The 8,726-nt window shown below is 36.5% G+C and overlaps 1 long non-coding RNA gene across 1 annotated transcript; it reads right to left on the bottom strand.

Annotated features, from left to right (window-relative positions):
* Window positions 1–306: 306 nt before the first annotated feature.
* Window positions 307–8,720, bottom strand: LOC102305401. The gene is made up of 3 exons (XR_318096.3): window positions 6,536–8,720; window positions 2,337–2,380; window positions 307–368 (listed from the first exon to the last, which is right to left on the bottom strand). It is a non-coding gene; the product is annotated as an uncharacterized LOC102305401 (long non-coding RNA).
* Window positions 8,721–8,726: the final 6 nt, after the last annotated feature.

Below are 8,726 nucleotides of genomic sequence, written 5' to 3'. Positions count from 1 at the left end.
AAAACATAAGAGGTTTTTGGACAAAGTTTGTGTTCTCCATTCTTTAAGCACCAGTAGAGCACCGTTTAAGCACCGGCACCATTTCAAAAGTACCGATTTGGCACCGGTATCGGATAAAACTTAAACGACACCCATCCCTACTTAAGATACACATTTCTGCAAGTTCTACTTCCCTCAGTTTGCTGTTAACATGGAGATAAGTCAGGCTTTGAGGAAAGCTTGTGCTTCTGTTGGCCGTTGCTTATGAAAGCTCAGGGTTATGTCATGGTTACTGAAAATACGATTTGCACTTGGATGTGTTACATACCAAAATTCTTTTACGATCCTTTTCTGACAGGAATTTCACCGGTGGGTATTTCTGAGAAAAACTGTAAGAGAGAACACAAAAACCTTTTGTAGAGAACATCTGGAGAAACAATCACATAAGCCCAAAGCAAAACAGAACAATCTAGGATCTTACTCTCAATCCAGGTCCTGTAATCTTATTAATAAACATCAATAAACTATATTTTATGGTTACCTTTGGTGTAGCTACAATTAAAAAACAAAGATATGAGCTGGTTAATCATTTAGAGAAGTGTATTTATTTCAAAACTGCTTATGGGAATACAACACTGTTTCAAAAATAACCTCAACTTGATTATTAAAACTGGCCTTTAAATAACCACAACGCTGCACCACTAAGCCTGTGCTGTATGCATGATGAAACAAACGAACATTTTTCACAGAACATTCACATTTTTTGTGGAGGAATTATGCCCCACTCTTCTCCTTCAACAATGCTAAAGTTTATTGAGATTCGCTGGCATTCATTAATGCTCAACTCTGAAGGTCGCAGCAAAACATTTCAGTCAGGTTGAGTAAAGGACTTTGACCGGGCCATTGCAGCACCTTGATTCTTCTATTTTTTCATTTGAGCCTTTCTGTTGTAGATTTGCTGCTGTGCTCGGGATCACTTTAGTATCTCTGTAAACACAAGTCTGTGCATAAATTGTGTGTACGAACGTTTCACGCAAAATTCAGTGTTTAATCAATAATTTCACGTGTTTTACAAACACATTTTGTAGCACCTCTGACCAAACATATGAACAAATGAAGGCCTGGCTGTCGTAGGAAATTTTAAAATGAATGCGCTGCTACTACTCATAATAATTTTTACTATTGCCTTTTGGTTATTTATGGTTTTCCAAAACATCATGAACCAAAGAATATTTAGAATTACCATAAAAATCAAAAAGTATTCAATATTCCTTATCTATGACATCTTAAACAATCATATATTTCATTACAAAATTAGCTCACTCAAGGGGAAACAATATTCAGTACCTCCATTATTTTAGCTCAAGCTTTTATTCATTGATTTATTTAATTACTTTCTTTTAATATTGTTCACTCACAAGGAAACACTGTGAAAAGCAGCCCCTTTTTTTGGCTTGACAGCTAGTGTAAAGTGTTTGTGCTGATGTGCTGTGTTTGGGTTTTGTCAAACCTTACAGGCAAACATCTCCACTTTGAATTTACCAGAACGTCCACTCTTAGGAACACTGCAGCCTTTTAGTAACACACACCTGAATGTTCCATACCAGCAAACCCTGAGATCTTCTACTTTATAGAGGTGCTCACAGTTGCTGATGATCAAATAACTAAGGCCATTTGATTGGTGACACCTAATTGATATTTCCCCTCTTAAATCCTGTTAAAGCAGTAAGGGAGAACTGTTTTTCACAGGGCTTAGCTTTCAATGATCCACAGTCGCTCTTCAGGAGCACAAGGTAGATATAAAATGTGCTCCATTTAGAGGTTCTTGTTGCCCTCACACATGTTAAACTAGGGACAACGGGCTCATTTAAACACGTACCTTTGTATTTCAGTGTTATTAGCATTAAAGGTACTAAAGACAAATATGTATAATTAACACCTTCAAGCTGGATTACTGTACCCAGAGATGCTACCATAAAAACAATGCAAAATTAGGTTAATTAATTGATAGCCTGTGATGTAGAAATCTTCTTATCACAAGTAACAAATACCACCAGATGCAATTAATTAGCTGCTGTTGCATTCATTCTGTCTTCAACGTCTGTTAAAGAGAGATAAACCTTTTAAATAAGCACAGAATGTTAATCCATGTGCAAGTTATTCAGATGCAGCATTCTCAGTCTATAAGTGCCCTTTCAAATGAAAATTCAACAGTTTAAAGTAGGAAATGAAGGCATATATAACGCTGACCCTTAAACCTACTTATTAGTCCATTAAGCTTTCCTTCACACCGAGCTATGAGCAAATATTTTAAGATCTCAATGGAAACAAAAACAACAAAAAAAACAGATACAAACCTTTGTTCCAGGTCACGAATCTTTTCTTTGAGAGGAGCCACAACCTAAAGTGAGATAAAAAAGGGAGAAATGCATGAGCTGATTTAGCAATGCCCTTAAGTAAATAATAAATTAATCCTCCAGTGGTTCAATTTTACCACCGCAGCATGCTAATGTAAGTTTATCACTAAGTTCATGTTATTTTCATAACATTGATTTAGTCAAGAGATGAAATCATGTGTATTCCTTGCAAAACGTGCAAATTTTTATGTTTACTGAATATTCCTGTCCTTTAGACCCAAACTAGCCTATACAATACAAACAATTCAAAAAGCATAGTGATCCCTATGGACATTTGAAAATATTTTTCCTTTGGTACAGACAATTCAAAAAAGAAATTACACAAATACAAAAAATGATTAGTGCACAAACTTACACTTTAGAGAATTACAGATTAAAGCAGCAAGAAATGATAGATATTCCCAGAGAGAATTGAGTCAGAGCTGATGGAAACATTTCACTGTAGTTGAAGAGAAATGTGAGTCGAATTTCAAGATTAAAAGGATGGAAAAAGGATGAACTTCACAGACAGCAACTTTGTCAAATACTTGATAAGCCTATAATCAAGTGTACAAGCACTCCTGTATCGTATATCCAATGATTTATAATAACCAAATGCTATAAACACGCTCGCTGCGGATTGTTTTAATATAATTGCCTATTTCACTGCAGGATTCTTCTCAAAAAAACCTGACCTGTCAAATGTCAGAAATAGATTTTTTTATTTTAGTTTATATCTAACAATTTTAAAGGACAGAAAACCAACATGACTATATTAACACTGCCTGTTTTGTCTGACCAACACTCTGAACCAGCAATTACAACTTCACTGTATGCACTGAACTCGAGAGAAACCAGAACAAAACTAATTTATAGTATCATTGCATTAAAAATAACTATTCAATGAAGTCTTTGCCTATTACTCAAAACTCCCTGCAGCTACCTGCAGTGACAGTGTTTTCTACAGGTATAACTATATGACTGAACTAGAATCTACCCCTTGCATTTCTATGCCAACCACTCAACCTGTGGTTTGCATCCATTTGTGTGTTTAAATAAATACATGGAGTAAAGACTTTCAAAGTATTTAATAGTTGGGAACCAAAGACCTTTTAAAAGGTCAAAAGATATTTTTGGGGCATTTACCAATTGGAAGGTCAGTGGTTCAATTCCCAGCCCTTCCAGGCAGCACGTTAAAGTGTCCCTGAGCAAAATACTAAACCCTAAACTGTCCCTGATGAATCACAGAAGCTTGTGTGTGACAGTTAGAATCTGCTTAAAAGCCACAGAACAGAGTATGTGTGCTTATGTGGTCAGGTGAAATGGCATGTAGTCTAAAATGCAACAGCTCATATTATAAAATACCCTCACCTTATTGTTTTATCCCATTAACACTGGTTTGTAATATTACCATAAGAGCAAATAAATCCTCAAGTCATCAACAAAACCAGGTGTTGTGTGATCACAGTGACCTTGGCCAATGGCAAAAAATGAAATCTAATCAGCCGCACCAAATGTAATCAATTTCCCTCCATATGTTCCTGCAATATCATTCCCACGAATGGGCCAAACATGAGCTCACAGTGACATCTGATCGTCAAATAAAAAGTATTCACTTTTGACTTCAACTATGAAAAAAAATCCCCTGCTTTCAAGAGCAGTCATGTTAATGAGAGTGTGACGGTTGGACGAAGGTACAGACGGACAAGCCAAAAAAAAAACAAAAAACGCAGCACCTCTGGGCACAGCTGTCGTGGCACTGAGGCATAAACAGGACTGAAGAGGTTTCAGGATGCACAAAGTGCAACAATCCTATTTTTAGCTAACAGGAGTAAAATCTCCTCACAATCTTTTATTGAATTCATTTAAGTGCTTTATGGCAGCAAGTCATTTCCCAGGTTCAGTGTATAAATAACAAGTCTGCTTGCACCTCATGTTATAATCACAGTGTGGATTTATACTTCAAACTGATTAAAAGGTTACCAGTAATATGATGGCTTTCACGGGATCGAAAACTCTAAGGTCAACATCATAACAGACTGCAATTATTTCAGTGACCATCTGCAATCTGTGAAAAGCACTCACTTTTATTCAGTGTTAAGGGAATTATAATTGCTTTTACGAAGCTGGCTTTACAACAGTGTGTGTCCTCGTGTGCATCAAATTCAGTTTCGATTCAATTTGCTGGATGGAGCCAACAAAAATGAACTCCAAATAACTGTTTTCCTGAATAAAAACATAGATTTACATTCAAAAACTCTGAGTGATACACAGCAACTGAAAATTTCAATGCATGCAATGCTACACCAGCTTTATCATGGGACTCTATGATTAGTTCATTACCAGCCCCCTGGAGAACTTCAGGACATGTTGAGGAGGTAATTTAGCCATTTGAATCAGCTGTGTTTGATCAAGGACACATCTAAAACCTGCAGGACACCAGCACTCGAGGCCTGGAGTTGCTCACCCCTGGATTAATGTAAATCGACAAATCTTCATTAACGGATATGTTACAGCAGATTTGCAGACTATCAACCAAACAACAATTATTTTACCTCTAATAATCTTGCCCTGATCTAAGTAACTATTGTGTACCAGACTGTGTCACAAAGTGAATACTCACATTAAACCTTAATGTAAAAGTAACAAAAAAATAACAAAAACAACTTTTTTCTAAGAGTCAAAACTCAGGAAATGTTTCATTACTTTAACAAGAAACAAAGAGCATCTATCTAGCTTTTTTATACTGAAATAGTAACGAAAACTCTATACACATACTGCACGCAATAACCACCAAGTAGAAATGGTAAGCGTTTAATTATTATTTTGACGGGGGGTTATAAGTTAGTGCTGTATATTTAAGACCAAAGTCAAAACCAACAACTCAACCATTAAAAAAACATTAAAAAAGCTTCTAGTCTTTATTTAACTTTTTTTTTCAGACCTGTCACAGAATGATGAGGCGTAGACAAATGTAAACAGCAAAAATTAGCTGGTGAGTGTTTTTTTGTTTTGGTCTGCAGACCTGACTCCACGCATCTACGATCCTATTCATCACCACTTGTACAAATATTTAAATCCATTTTCACTTCATGAAAAATCCCCTGCAGTTGGTCACACTTAACTATCCACCTGTGCTGCCTGTTCTAAATCCTAGAATTAGGAGTCAGCTCACAATTTGTCGCTCGCCTGAGAATAATAATTTCCCTCGGCTACAGAGCTCATTGCGCAGTAACTGCTGCAGCTGTTACTGATGACGACACTGTTAATTCACTCAACAAGAAGCAACCCTGCTGTGCACTACTTGTAGATCTGTCCAAGGCGTTTGATACTGTCAGCAACAGTCTTGTCACAGAATTTGCTCTTTGTGGGTTTTGATGTTTAATGCCTTAACAGATTTGAAATATATCTCCCAGGATTACGTCTAACGATAGTTTTACCCAAGTCACAAGAGGGCAGATAAAGATGTGCATGCAGATTTACTGCTATTTACTCTTTACCAAAATTCAATACTTCAGAAAATAATTTATGATTAATGTTTCCAGTCTTATGAATGTACTAAATTACATTCAACAAAAACTGCAGTTACATGCTCTTCTCCACATCATTTACATTGCTCGGGTGACCCTTCCAGCCTTATAGAAAAACTGTCCTCGAAAGATAACACCGAATATTTTAACTGTGGCTATCTGCAAAAGTGCTGCTTGACGAGATCATTATAACACTTTTTATGGAGTTATATTGAAAGCTTTGATGATCCTTGCTGACAGAAGGCACCCTCATTTATATAACTTTATCACTTGCTCTAATAATAATAATAAACAAAAAAAAACAACAAAAAACAAAAAACAAAAAAACAGGTCACAGAAAAACTAGGGCAAGAAACATAAACAATACAATCGGTGGTGTGTGGTGGTGTGTTTTTCAACAAAAAAAACAAAACAAATCTCGGGCAGATTAATAAGGAAAGAAGTAAAAGCATGGATTGTCCCAACACGTACACCTTTGTGAGGGCGTATTCTAGTAAATTATTAATACAAATCTCAAATATGTCTGTGAAAAAGTGAAACAGTAGCTGATAATACAGAGCAGTGCTCCTTGGACCTGTGAATATAAAACAGATCAGTGTGGTGAGAACTGCTTTTTTGTTTCAAACTCACGTCTTCAATTTGTTGCTTGATCTTCATTTCTCCGATTTCTTGTATTGATCTATGAAGAGAGAGAGATACAAAGAAAAGGCCAAAGGACTTAATCAAGGACAAGGATATAACTACAAGTTTAAGCATGCTGTGACCTATAGGCAGCAACACACAACACATCACCTGTCTGTTCATTCAACCCTCTACATTCATTGTTTCTGCTTACTGTTAACTGATAGCGAAGCAGAACAGGGATGAGTGTTTCCGGCTAGCTCAAGAAGGTAATCAATTATAATAATGATTAAAAGGCAAGGGAAAAGTCCAGCTAAATGCAACTGATTAATACAATACAGAAATGTTTTTCATGCTTTACCCAACTCACAGTAAATATTTTGTAGGGCTTTATTTCATTACATGCACCTAAGTAGCTTAATGTTTTTATCAATTACCTTCTAAACTTAATTAGAATTTATTTGCATGTCTAGTACTGACATGGCTTGTTTAACCCTTCATATTTACAGATCGACACAACAAACACTCAAATATTGATTTCAAATATTGCGATCGAATATATCGATGCATAAATAATCCCAGTGAGCCAAAAGCTCCGGCTTGAGACTGCTCTAAAAGCTCAGTTTCCAACATTTTTTCTACTTTTGCGTTGTGCTGATGTCAACTGAAGGGAAGTAGTATGCAAGTATTTTCTGTTTTGGTTGACACCACAACAACAGCCAAAAGGCAAAATGTTTGTTCTCACAACATCACAGATGACTAAACAACACAGCCCAATTTGAAGCCGGATTTTGGGCTAGGCTAATGCTCTCAGAGGGGGGAGTCCCATCTGTAAATTACACTGCTGAAGAGCCAGAACCTCTAGATGTAAATAACATTATATCAATGAAATGTTTGTCTTGTATGGATAATCAGATCAAACAGCTTATGACTATAGTCTGCTATAAAGCTGCTCTCTGTAATCCCACTAAGTCGTTTAAGCTGTTTTACAACAGCTAAAAAAAATGTATGTAGAAAAGCAGTTAAAAGCAACGATGAGAGAGATGCAACACAGTCATTATTTTATGCACTTCTATATTTCCTGAGTGCAGAAGGCTTCCACTTCTGTTTGCATTTCAGACCATTTCTCTCAGGTATCTTTTAACAGGAATACAAATATTTTTTTCTGAACAGCAAGCACAATCCAGGAATAAAATACAGAGCTGGAAGCGAGCGTAGCTGACTTCAAAGTCAGCCAGCATACCCACCATCTTTGAACAGGATTAACACATCTTACTACGCTCTGCTTTTTCACCATCGCTACCACACTGCAGCTGTTTCATTACAATTCAATCTACTCCTGACAGCTAAGTCTCCTCAGAACGCCAGGAGTAGAATGCCTTTTTTATATTACTCCTTTTATTTCATATCATACAAGGCGGTAGATTCATAACCGTAAATTCCTGTTGTTGTGCAGCAATAAGCATCTGTCATTATGGAGTAATGACACATTGTAGACTGAGCTCCACAGACACTTGTCAGGACTGGTTAATTAAACAGATAAAACAGCACAAAACAGAAGAGCAGAATGGTCGTCTTCATGACACGCCCTACTTCTGGCAAAAAATGAGACATTATAGAGATGAGTAAACATTATGCCAGCATTCGGGGAATGCTATGAATTCTGATTAGTGTTAAGTGCATCGTTGGAGACTTACATCGGCTATATTTTTCCCCCACCCATTTGAAGTACAACAATTTGGCCACAACTACTAATACAAAAGCTTCCTCAGCATGTTTACAATTTGAAACAGAAAAAAGCTGGTATTTATGTTTATGAGTTTATTAAACACATCTACATAAAGTAATGTCTTGATGTCTCGCAGATTTTCTGCATTTTATGCTTCAAGCCCTTCATAGGGCTTGTTGAAATCAATCACATCTGTCAATAGCCTAATCACATTAAAAATGTTGATAAAATTTTGGTGTGGCAAACCATGCAAAACATTGTACAGATAATCAAGTTAATGTGCCGAGTGAGGCTAATGTTAACAGTGCTACTGACAGCAGTCTTCTATCACTGAAGGTTAATTTTCACACAGCTGTGCAGCATATGTTTACACATCAGTCCCATCGAGTGGTTACATGCTGGTTTACTCTGACTCAGTTTACATTCACTAGAGCTGGGCGATATAAGATTTTTTCATATCACGATATGTTT

The sequence above is a fragment of the Haplochromis burtoni genome, unplaced genomic scaffold (genome assembly GCF_018398535.1).
Source record: "Haplochromis burtoni strain Fernald_Lab_line unplaced genomic scaffold, NCSU_Asbu1 Contig_3026, whole genome shotgun sequence".
Classification (NCBI taxonomy): domain Eukaryota; kingdom Metazoa; phylum Chordata; class Actinopteri; order Cichliformes; family Cichlidae; genus Haplochromis; species Haplochromis burtoni.
This window is presented reverse-complemented; position numbering and strand designations above follow the sequence as displayed.